The sequence below is a fragment of the Staurois parvus genome, unplaced genomic scaffold (genome assembly GCF_062004578.1).
Source record: "Staurois parvus isolate SC_StPar_1 unplaced genomic scaffold, SC_StPar_1.0 ptg000217l, whole genome shotgun sequence".
Lineage (NCBI taxonomy): Eukaryota > Metazoa > Chordata > Amphibia > Anura > Ranidae > Staurois > Staurois parvus.
The window spans coordinates 8,375,343-8,386,226 of NW_028318013.1; positions in this window are offsets into that span (position 1 = coordinate 8,375,343).

Sequence of the window (10,884 nt, forward strand, 5' to 3'; positions counted from 1 at the left end):
CCTATCTCTTCTACGGTTCCCGCGGCTGCAGATAAACAACGATCCTTCAATTCCATCTGGGCAGAGGTTTCTAAGAATTTACATCTGGCAGCTTCCAAGAACAAAACGGCTGCAGATCGTCATCGCCGCGTAAGTCCCAAATTCCTCCCTGGTGACAAGGCTTGGCTCTCTACCAAGAATATCCGTCTACGAGTACCCTCTATGAAATTTGCTTCTCGTTTCATTGGTCCATTTACCATTCTCCGCCAGGTCAATCCTGTTGCTTTCAAACTTCGCCTCCCTTCACATCTTAGAATCCCTAATGTTTTCCATGTTTCTCTTCTGAGACCCTATATTATCAACAGGTTTTCCAGTCCTCATCGTCATCCTTCCCCAATAGCGAGTACTTCGGATCAGTACAAAGTCAAGCAAATCTTAGATTCTAAGTTCATCAGAGGGCAGCTTTTGTATCTTATTGACTGGAAGGGATATGGTCCTGAGGAGAGGTGTTGGATTCCTTCTGCTGATGTTTCTGCTCCCCGTCTGGTGGAATTTTTTCATCGGAGGTTTCCCCTTAAGCCTGGCCCTAAAAAAGTGGGGAGATCTCGTAAGGGGGGGGGTATTGTCACAAGTTAGCCTGCAGCCTCTTGTTTGTTTGTCTTACCTCCTTGCTGTTACTTCACATGTGTGTTTCTCTGTGCTCACCTATGGGCATCGTCTGCTATTCCCTGGGTTTTATGTGCTTCTCTTTCATCACTTCCTGGCCCGCCTCCTAGCTGGCCTGTCTATTTAAGACATGCTCAGTCTGTCTCACTTTGCCTGATCAATGTTTGTTGTCTGAGCTCCCATGTTCCTCTGAGAATCCATTCAAGTATATCTGTGTACCGACCCCGGCTTATCCCTGACATTCCTCCTATATTGTCTATCCGTGTACCGACCTTGGCTTCAGTCCTGACATTGCCTGTCTTCCGCCTGTCCTGACCTCGGCTTGCCTACTGGATCACCTGAGTCTACTCCCATTGTACTCTGCTCCTGCTGGCGGTCTCTTCTACCTCAGCTGGGTGTACCTGGGGGCCGCAACCTGGTCCCAGCCTGCTGCAGGTCCATCCGCACCATCAGGGGCTTTGGTGAACAAGCAGGCTGGGGCTTAGACTCCGCGCCCTGGGGAACCCCAAGCTGTGGATTAAGAGCTCACTACCACAGGTGCTGACACCAGGATGTACTAGGCCGCTGGTGCTCGCTAGTTCACCAAAAGAGTGGCACTAGCACTGGCACTCTACTGCATATGAGAATCATCATGTAATTGTAATACCTCAGCAACCGGGGAATGAGGTTGGGTACACCTGATCTTAGCAGGGACCTCTACTCCATCTGAGCAATCTGTCGGGTGCCGCTGCTCTCTACAGGTTCATATTCTGAGCCTGATTCTGTCAGTGAGGCTTCCCCTTCACTCTTATCTGACATACTCAGAATCCTGTAGGCCTCTTCAGTAGTGTACCTTTCATTGGACATTTTGGCCACTACACCGCGTTCCAAATTATTATGCAAATTCTATTTAAGTGTCACAAAGATTAAATATTTTGTTTTTCAGTTTAACTCATGGATGGTATTGTGTCTCAGGGCTCTTTTGATCACTGAAAACAATCTCGGACACCTGTGATAATTAAATTGGCCGGTGAGCCCAATTTAAGGAAAAACTACTAAAGGAGGGTGTTCCACATTATTAAGCAGAGCACCATTTGCAAGCAATATGGGGAAGAAAAAGGATCTCTCTGCTGCCGAAAAGAGTGAAATAGTTCAATGCCTTGGACGAGATATGAAAACATTAGATATTTCACGAAAACTTAAGCGTGATCATCGCACTATTAAGAGATTTGCGGCTGATTCAGAGCACAGACGGGTTAGTGCAGATAAAGGCACATTGAGGAAGATTTCTGCCAAATCCATGCACCGGATCAAGAGAGCAGCTGCTAAAATACCATTACATAGCAGCAAACAGATATTTAAAGCTGCTGATTCCTCTGGAGTCCCACGGACATCAAGGTGTAGAGTCCTCCAGAGTCTTGCAACTGTGCATAAACCTTCTATTTGGCCACCAATTGTGCCGAAATCATGGGAACAGAGCTGGTCAGTCCCCTTTAGGGTCCCTGAAGGTGTAAAGATGACCTCTGCAAAGGATGTAGAGTTTATGACTGACCACTTTCTTCCCTGGTACAGAAGGAAGATCTATGCTTTCCGTAATAAAATCATCTTCATGCATGACAATGCACCATCCCATGCTGCAAAGAATACCTCTGCATCAATGGCTGTTATGGGGATAAAAGGAGAGAAAGTCATGGTGTGGCCTCCATCCTCCCCTGACCTCAATCCTATTGAGAACCTTTGGAGCATCCTCAAGCAAAAGATCTACGAGGGTGGGAGGCAGTTCACATCCAAACAGCAGCTCTGGGAGGCTATTCTGTCATCTTGCAAACAAATTCAAGCAGAAACTGTCCAAAAACTCACAAGTTCAATGGATGCAAGACTTGTGAAGCTGCTATCAAATAAGGGGCCCTATGTTAAAATGTAACATGACCTGTTAAAATGTTTAAAAAGTTAAAATGTTGTTAAAAGTTTGATTGAAATAGCTTTTGATTTCAGTAAATATGCTGCAAACACAACAAATGACAATTTTCAGTTCTTTACAACCTATAAAGTGTTTTGAAACTTACTGTGCGTAATAATTTGGAACAGTGCATTGTAAGTTTTTTATGTTTAAAAAAAATACTGTTATCATTAGGAGGTTTGTTCAATAAAATTTGAATTGTACTCTTAATAGTTGATAACATGAGAATTATGCTGACTGTTATTTACATCAATTATTTAGGTAAATGAGAAAAATATTGTTTGCATAATAATTTGGAACACGGTGTAAATTTATAGGTACCTAGTGCGACTCATGGGAAAGAGAGCACCTAGCTGTCAGGGACTGCTTGAACCACTACAAAAAATGTACCTACTAGTGCTAGCAGAGATCAGGCCTGATCTTGTTAACCCTGCAGTTTTATGTGCAATGTTTAACTGCCTCCCACCCGCCATGTAAGATAATGACGGGCGCAAGGTGGTTCTCTCGTTCTGGGAGGACGTCATATGATGTCCTCCCCCTCTAACCGCACGTGCGTGGATCCGCGAGCGTGCAGCACGGCGATCGGTGGTGTGCTATGTCCCTCGGACACAGCGGATCACCGATCAACGGAAAGAACTGAAGATGTCGGCTCGGTCATGTGATCAGCTGTGTCCAATCACAGCTGATTGCATGTAAATAGGGAAATGCCGGTTATCGCCATTTCTCTCCTCACAAGCTGTCACGCTGACAGAGAGCCGGTAATCAGCATTCCTCAGAGGGGACATGTACACTGATCATCAAGGCAATGATGATCAGTGTAGCCCCAGCAGTGCCACCTGTCAGTGTCCATCAATGCCAGCTGTCAGTGCTCATCAAAGCCACCTGCCAGTGCCTACCAGTGTACATCAATGCCACATATCAGTGCCCATCTGAGCTGCCTTTCAGTGCCACCTATCAGTACCAGTCAGTGCCACCTATCAGTAGCAGTCAGTGCCACCTATCAATTCCAATCAGTGCCACCTATCAGTGCCAGTCAGTGCCTCATATCAGTGCCGCCTATCAGTGCCAGTCAGTGCCGCCTATCAGTGTGCATCAGTGCCGCCTAACAGTGCCAGTCAGTGCTGCCTATCAGTGCCAGTCAGTGTCGCCTATCACTGCCGCCTATCAGTTCCATATATGAGTGCTGCCTTTCAGTTCCCATCAGTGATGCCTGTCAATGCCCATCAGTGCCACCTACTAGTGCCTCCTCATCAGTGCCCATCAGTGCCACCTATCAGTGCCCATCAGTGCAGCCTAACAGTGCCCATCACTGCAGCCTCATTAGCGCAAATTTTTATAACAAAAACTAAGAAAAAACTTTTTTAAAAAACATTTTCAGCAGTTTTTGGTTTGTTTAGCAAAAAATAAACAACCCAGAGGTGATTAAATACCGCCAAAAGAAAGCTCTATCTGTGTAAAAAAATGATACAGTGTTGCATGACCGCGCAATTGTCATTCAAAGTGCGACAGTTCTGAAAGCTGAAAATTGGCCTGGGCAGGAAGGGGGTATAAGTGCCCTGTAGGCAAGTGGTTAAAGTGACAGTGATCTACTGACACTGCACTCGCTGCGTGGGATTAGTGTAGAGGCTAAACACGGGTGCTGGCAGGTGTCGGGGCTGATCCTGTGAACGCTGTAGTTCTGATCTGATCAAAGACATTGATCTGTCCAGACACTAAACTAGCAATGGAGGTTTATTGTGTATGTGAACATGTTCCTGGCAATCAAAGGGTTAAATGTGATGAATGATGTAGTGGCAGGCAATCTGACGCTATCTGGGAGGGACACTAACTGTCGCTGTCATGCGAGACACTAATACAGTGATCAGTAAAAAAATCTGTACACTGTAGTAATGACACTGGTGACAAGGCAGTGAAAGGGTTAACTGAGATGGTGATCTGGGGATTAAATGTGACCTAGCTGGGCTTTTACTGTCTCAGTGTGTTGCTTGGACTCATGGGGATCTGCTTTTTTATCTCTCTGGAATGGGATGTTCTCCAGGGAGAGAAGATTGCATCATTTCCTGTGCCTGTGTAATATAAACACAGGCACAGAAAGACCTCTGATTCGGTACAGCCGGTCAGCAGGTGCAGGTCATACATCATTGGCCTGAATCTGGTGAGTGATCGGTGCTGTACCGAATCACAGCAACACCGAGACGGAAAGCGTGCATACTCCCTGCCCATGTAGATCATATAAATATAAAGTAAAACTGCTACAGAGCAGAGTTTAACTAGTTAACTCATGCATTTATTTATTTCCTTTAGTGAACTGACTTTAACACTGTTTTAGGAGGTACTTACTGAATATTTTTGCTTTTTGAGGTAAATAACTCATCAGGCGATAGTGAAATGACATTTTCAGCATCGCATGAGATAATTGGGAAAAAATGTGTCACGTGATTAAATTTTCTCATGAGGTATTGTTTAGTGAGCCCAGGAAGTGGTTACCAAAGGTAATGGAAGCCATCAGTCAGTCAAGCAGCCTGCTGTTAAAGTGGCCATGAACCGTACTGAAATAAACAAATCCCCTGCAAGGTAATGTCATAATGTGCTGGGATACATTGCATGCTAGCACATTATGAAGGACTTACCTTAAAACAAAGGCCTCCAGTGGCGCGCTATCACCGATGCAGGGGCTTCCATCTTCACCCGGTCTTCTTACAGGTTCACGAACTCCGGCGGTCTGACTGGCCAAGATGCAGTGACGTATCTGCCGCACATGTGCGCTGCAGTCTTGGGCCATGGCACAGTGCTCTGAAGGAATGGCACGGGTATGTTATGCGCCAAAAAGAGCGAATATCTCCTAAATGGTGTACGTTTAAGAGATATTCATTTTACCTACAAGAAAGCTTTATTATAGTATACAAAAAGAATTTACTACCAATTTAAGCATGCACCTGTGACAGGTAGGACATCCTCAGAGGTTCCCAGCCTGTGTACTAGGTATGGCAGAGGAAGAGTTACGTGAGTGCACTCATGAAGCCATGCCAGGTGAACAGTGGGGTTCCATTCCCCTACTGGGAGTGAGGTAGTGAAGAGACGCTGAACGGTTGGAGTGAGCGTGTCCCTTCTAAATGCAAAAAGTTACAATGAAGGTGTACATTGACACAGGAACAAGAGAGTTAATGGAAGGACAGTTTATTGTTCAAGTGTACGCAGTGTATGGCACAAGTAAAGGTACCCCATGTGTGAGGCAGTGACCCTATTCAAGGTGCCTAGCATATCCCAGAAGAACCTACCCCAGGGCAGGCCTCCTATATGACCCAACTTGGCAACCAACGAGGAGGGGATCATGGAGGAAGTTTTTAAGTTAGAGTAAAAGTAACGCAAGCACAAAAGAAACAATGGTAGGTGTGTACAAAAGATACACTCTCTCTGGAAAACTTAGTCAAAAGGAACATACACAGTACGACTTTAAATAGTCTTGCAGGACCAGAATTTAAACATTAATTCCAGCACTGATATGGTTTTTTTTCCCAAAGGCTAACTCATTTATGGTTCTCAATGACTAGAAACAGGGTTTAACTCTCAACATGATTTTGCGTGTAGTAACATCCCCTTTAGTATCACACTCAAGTAGAGAAATAGATTTTTCTGCGTGCTTGATGAGGCCCTAGTTGGTGCACATTAGAGTTGAAGTTCTTTTAGATGGAAACAGGATTTCCTGTGAAAGGGTACAGTAGTACGAAAAGTTCCCCTTGGACTGATGGTGAGAAACTTGGGAAAGTCCCTTTAACACAGAAGATGAATGCAAGAATTGTTAAAATTGAGGAAGGGGTAGAAGTAGACTTCAGTAGAACTGAATCCCTGTAGGTGGTGAGTTAGCCTGATGAAACAAGTTCCTTTACAGCTAAAAGAGCTTTGAGATGAGATACTAACAGTATTCCTGCCTGCAAGGATACACGTGCATTATTAAGAGTTCTGCATTCAGAGTGATGTGGCCATAGGCCACAGTACTGAATGGGCTAGGGAGTCTGTGCCTCAAAATGGCAAACTGTAATGCAAGGTATACTGAACTGAAACAACTGAAAACAACAGAATCACTTGTAATTTGTGATAGTCTGGGTTATGGAACCCTCTCACTCGGTCTATAGTCTTAGCAGAACGAAAGGTACGACACCAGTGATCAGTATTTCTGTAGTCTCTCTTTCCAGCTCTCTAGTGTTACCCTATTTGGTCTGGGCCTTCTGTGTCCCACACTAGCTTCTCACACATGTCCTCACCTTCTCACAGTCTCTTTCCTTCCTCCCCAGGAAGTTCCTGGGCTAATGAGTATATAGGCTCCCGCCCTTTTGCCATTTCTTCTGGGAAATGTAGTCTGTTTTAACGTGTTCGTGTACAGAATTCCTGTTATCAGCACACAAGATCAACAATGCTTAAAGTCTGTAATAAATAAACTGCAGAAAACTGCCATCCTGTGGAAATTAACGTGCAGTCAGTAACAGTGCAGTGTGTCAGATTACATATGCTTTTCTGCACACAGAATGTGGACTGCTAACACTTTGTTAGAGCCTACCTTAAAGTGAAAAAAGTAGTAAATGCACCCATTTTGCAAACAGCAAAAAAAAAGTGCATTTATTTATTTATGTATTGATTTATTTATTTTGCATTTGAGCTGGAAATGCTTTGCAACTGCAATCAGTAGATTAGGGGTCCTCAAACTTTTTAAACAGAGGGTAAGGTTTGAAAAAAACATGAACAAATTCCTATGCACACCACACATCTCTTATTTGTAGTGCAAAAAAAAAAACAGGAAAAAAATAATACAATATTTAAAATGCACTGTACACTGTAAAGCACTGGACACCGCAATGCACTGTACACTGTAATGCACTGGACACCAAAATGCACTGTACACTGTAACACACTGGACACCGCAATGCACTATACACTGTAACACACTGTACTCTGTAATGCACTTGACACCGCAATGCACTGTACACATTAACGCACTGGACACCGCAATGAACTATACACTGTAACACACTTGACAGCAAAATGCACTGCACACTGTAACGCACTGGACACCGCAATGCACTGTACTCTGTAATGCACTGGACACCAAAATGCACTGTACACTGTAACACACTTGGCACCGCAGTGTACTGTACTCTGTAACGCACTTGACACTAAAATGCACTGTACACTGTAACGCACTGGACACCGCAATGCACTGTACTCTGTAACACACTTGACATCAAAATGCATTGTACATTGTAACACACTGTACACCGCAATGCACTGTACACTGTAAAACACTGGACACCGCAATGCACTATACACTGTAACGCACTGTACTCTGTAACGCACTTGACACCACAATGCACTATACTCTGTAATGCACTTGACACCAAAATGCATTGTACACTGTAACACACTTGGCACCGCAGTGTACTGTACTCTGTAACGCACTTGACACTAAAATGCACTGTACACTGTACTGCACTGGACACCAGAATGCACTGTACTCTGTAACACACTTGACACCAAAATGCATTGTACACTGTAACACACTTGACACCGCAATGCATTGTACTCTAAAACACACTAAACACCGCAATTCACTGTACTCTGTAATGCACTGGACACCAAAATGCACTGTACACTGTAACACACTGGACACCGCAATGCACTGTACTCTATAGCGTACTTGACAGCAAAATGCACTGTACACTGTAATGCACTTGACATCGCAATGCACTATTCTCTGTAACGCACCTGACACCACAATGCACTGTACACACTGTAATGCACTGGACACCAAAATGCAATGTACTCTGTGATGCACTGGAGACTACAATGAACTGTACACTGTAACACACTACAGTGTACTGTACACTGTAATGCACTTGACACCGCAATACACTGGACACCGCAATGCACTATACACTATAACGCACTGTACTCTGTAACGCACTTGACACCACAATGCACTGTACTCTGTAATGCACTTGACACCAAAATGTACTGTACTCTGTAATACACTTGACACTGCAATGCATTGTACACTGTAACGCACTGGACATCTCAATGCAGTGTACTCTGTAACACACTTGACACCAAAATGCACTGTACACTGTAACAGACGTGACACCCCAATGCACTGTAACGCACTGGACACCACAATGTACTATACTCTGTAATGCACTGGACACCAAAATGCACTGTACACTGTAACACACTTGGCACTGCAGTGTACTGTACTCTGTAATGCACTTGACACCAAAATGCACTGTAACATACCTGACACCAAAATGCATTGAACACTGTAACACACTTGACACCGCAATGCACTGTACTCTGTAATGCACTGGACACCAAAATGCACTGTACTCTGTAGCGCACTTGACACCAAAATGCACTGTTCTCTGTAACACACTTGACACCGCAATGCACTGTACTCTGTAATGCACTGGACACCAAAATGCACTGTACTCTGTAGCGCACTTGACACCAAAATGCACTGTTCTCTGTAACACACTTGACACCGCAATGCACTGTACTCTGTAACGCACTTGACACCAAAATGCACTGTACTCTGTAATGCACTTGACACCAAAATGCACTATACACTGTAACGCACTTGACAACGCAATGCACTGTACACTGTAATGCACTGGACACCGTAATGAACTGTACTCTGTAATGCACTGGACACCAAAATGAACTGTACTCTGTAGTGCACTGGACACCGAAATGCACTGTACTCTGTAATGCACTTGACACCAAAATGCACTGTACACTGTAACGCACTGTACACCGAAATGCACTGTACACTGTAACGCACTGGACACTGCAATGCACTGTACTCTGTAACACACTGGACACCAAAATGCACTGTACACTGTAATGCACTGTGCCTGGTGTGCTCTCCTCCTCTCCTGTTGCTGCTCTGGCTGAAGAGAAATCAGCCTGAATTCACGGGGTGATTACACACTGTGCACTGTACACTGTAACTTCACCAGGCTGCAGCTCGCTGAGTCCTCATGGCCGAGGACCCAGTGGACACACCCCAAATATTGGTATAACATGAAAGTCGGTCTGTAAAGTGGAGTTATTTTTTAAAAGATGTAGGTCATTTAGACAGTTGTGTACAACTTAGAAACCAGCATTTGAGATAATAAACATCTTGATCAGGAGTTTGTAATGTATAGCACAAATTACAGAGTACAGTGACCAGCAGAATGTAACATAGCGTCTTTTAAATTTATGATCAGTGTGAGAGAGAAAGACATGCCCGTAGCGGAAAGGAAAAAAGAAAATTAGCGCAGGGCAGGCATGACTAGGCCTAGAGTGGGAAGGAGAATAGAAAGGGTTAATTATGTGCCAGGGGGTGTGGAAAAGTATAGCTGGGGGTGCTGGTTGGTAGAGGTAGAGCATGGGTGGGCTCTGCCGCACCTTAGGGTGGGGTGTCCCGGTGGGGAGGGGGCATCAGTCGGAGCTGGACGTTGGTGAGTGAGCTTCCCTCCCACCCTCCCTACACCGGCGTATTCTGTTAGGGCCTTTTCCCTGAGGGTCTCGGTGCGGACAGTGGAGCTGTCATGGATGGACTGGTGGCCCAGCTGCGTGAGGCGGCAGCCTCACATGGGATGGACTGGCTGCAGAGCCGGGTCTCTGCCTTACTGCAGGACCCGGACTTATCACCAGAGGAAGGGGGGCGGGGGCGCCCGCGTACTCAGAGGTCTCGGCCTCCGGAGCGCTTTAGTCCAGGCTCCCCCTCCCCCAGAGCTCAGCGCCACAATTGGAGCCCCGTTCGGGACCCTCCGGCCTCGCTGGCAGGGCACTCTCTTGCCTCTGCTCGCGGGGAAGCCGGGAGGAATCCCCGTCACTGGCACCTTGTCAGTGGAGGAGCCGGTGCCATTCCGTCTCCTTAGCCGTGCGGGCGGGGGGGAGGGGCTTCCTCCCCGCGAGACCCCGCCCGCACGGCTAAGGAGACGGAATGGCACCGGCTCCTCCACTGACAAGGTGCCAGTCAGGGAGGGAGCCCAACGAGGGAGACGCAGCGCTGCGGCTGCCGGGCTGTCCCCTGCTGCAACGGCGGGCCCCCTGGGAAGCATGGAGCGGCGGCTCCGAAGAGTCACAGGCAGAAGGGGAGTGCTGCAGGGAGCGTGACTGGACAGAGCCCAGGGGCATCGATGGGCGTAGCTGGTGCCGGGAGGCGAAGTCGGCACAGCACAGCCCTCAAGGACCCATGGCTCCTGGGACAGGGAGGCCATGCAGCCGTCGAGGGGAGGATGGGTGATCGGAGGGCGAGCTGTCGG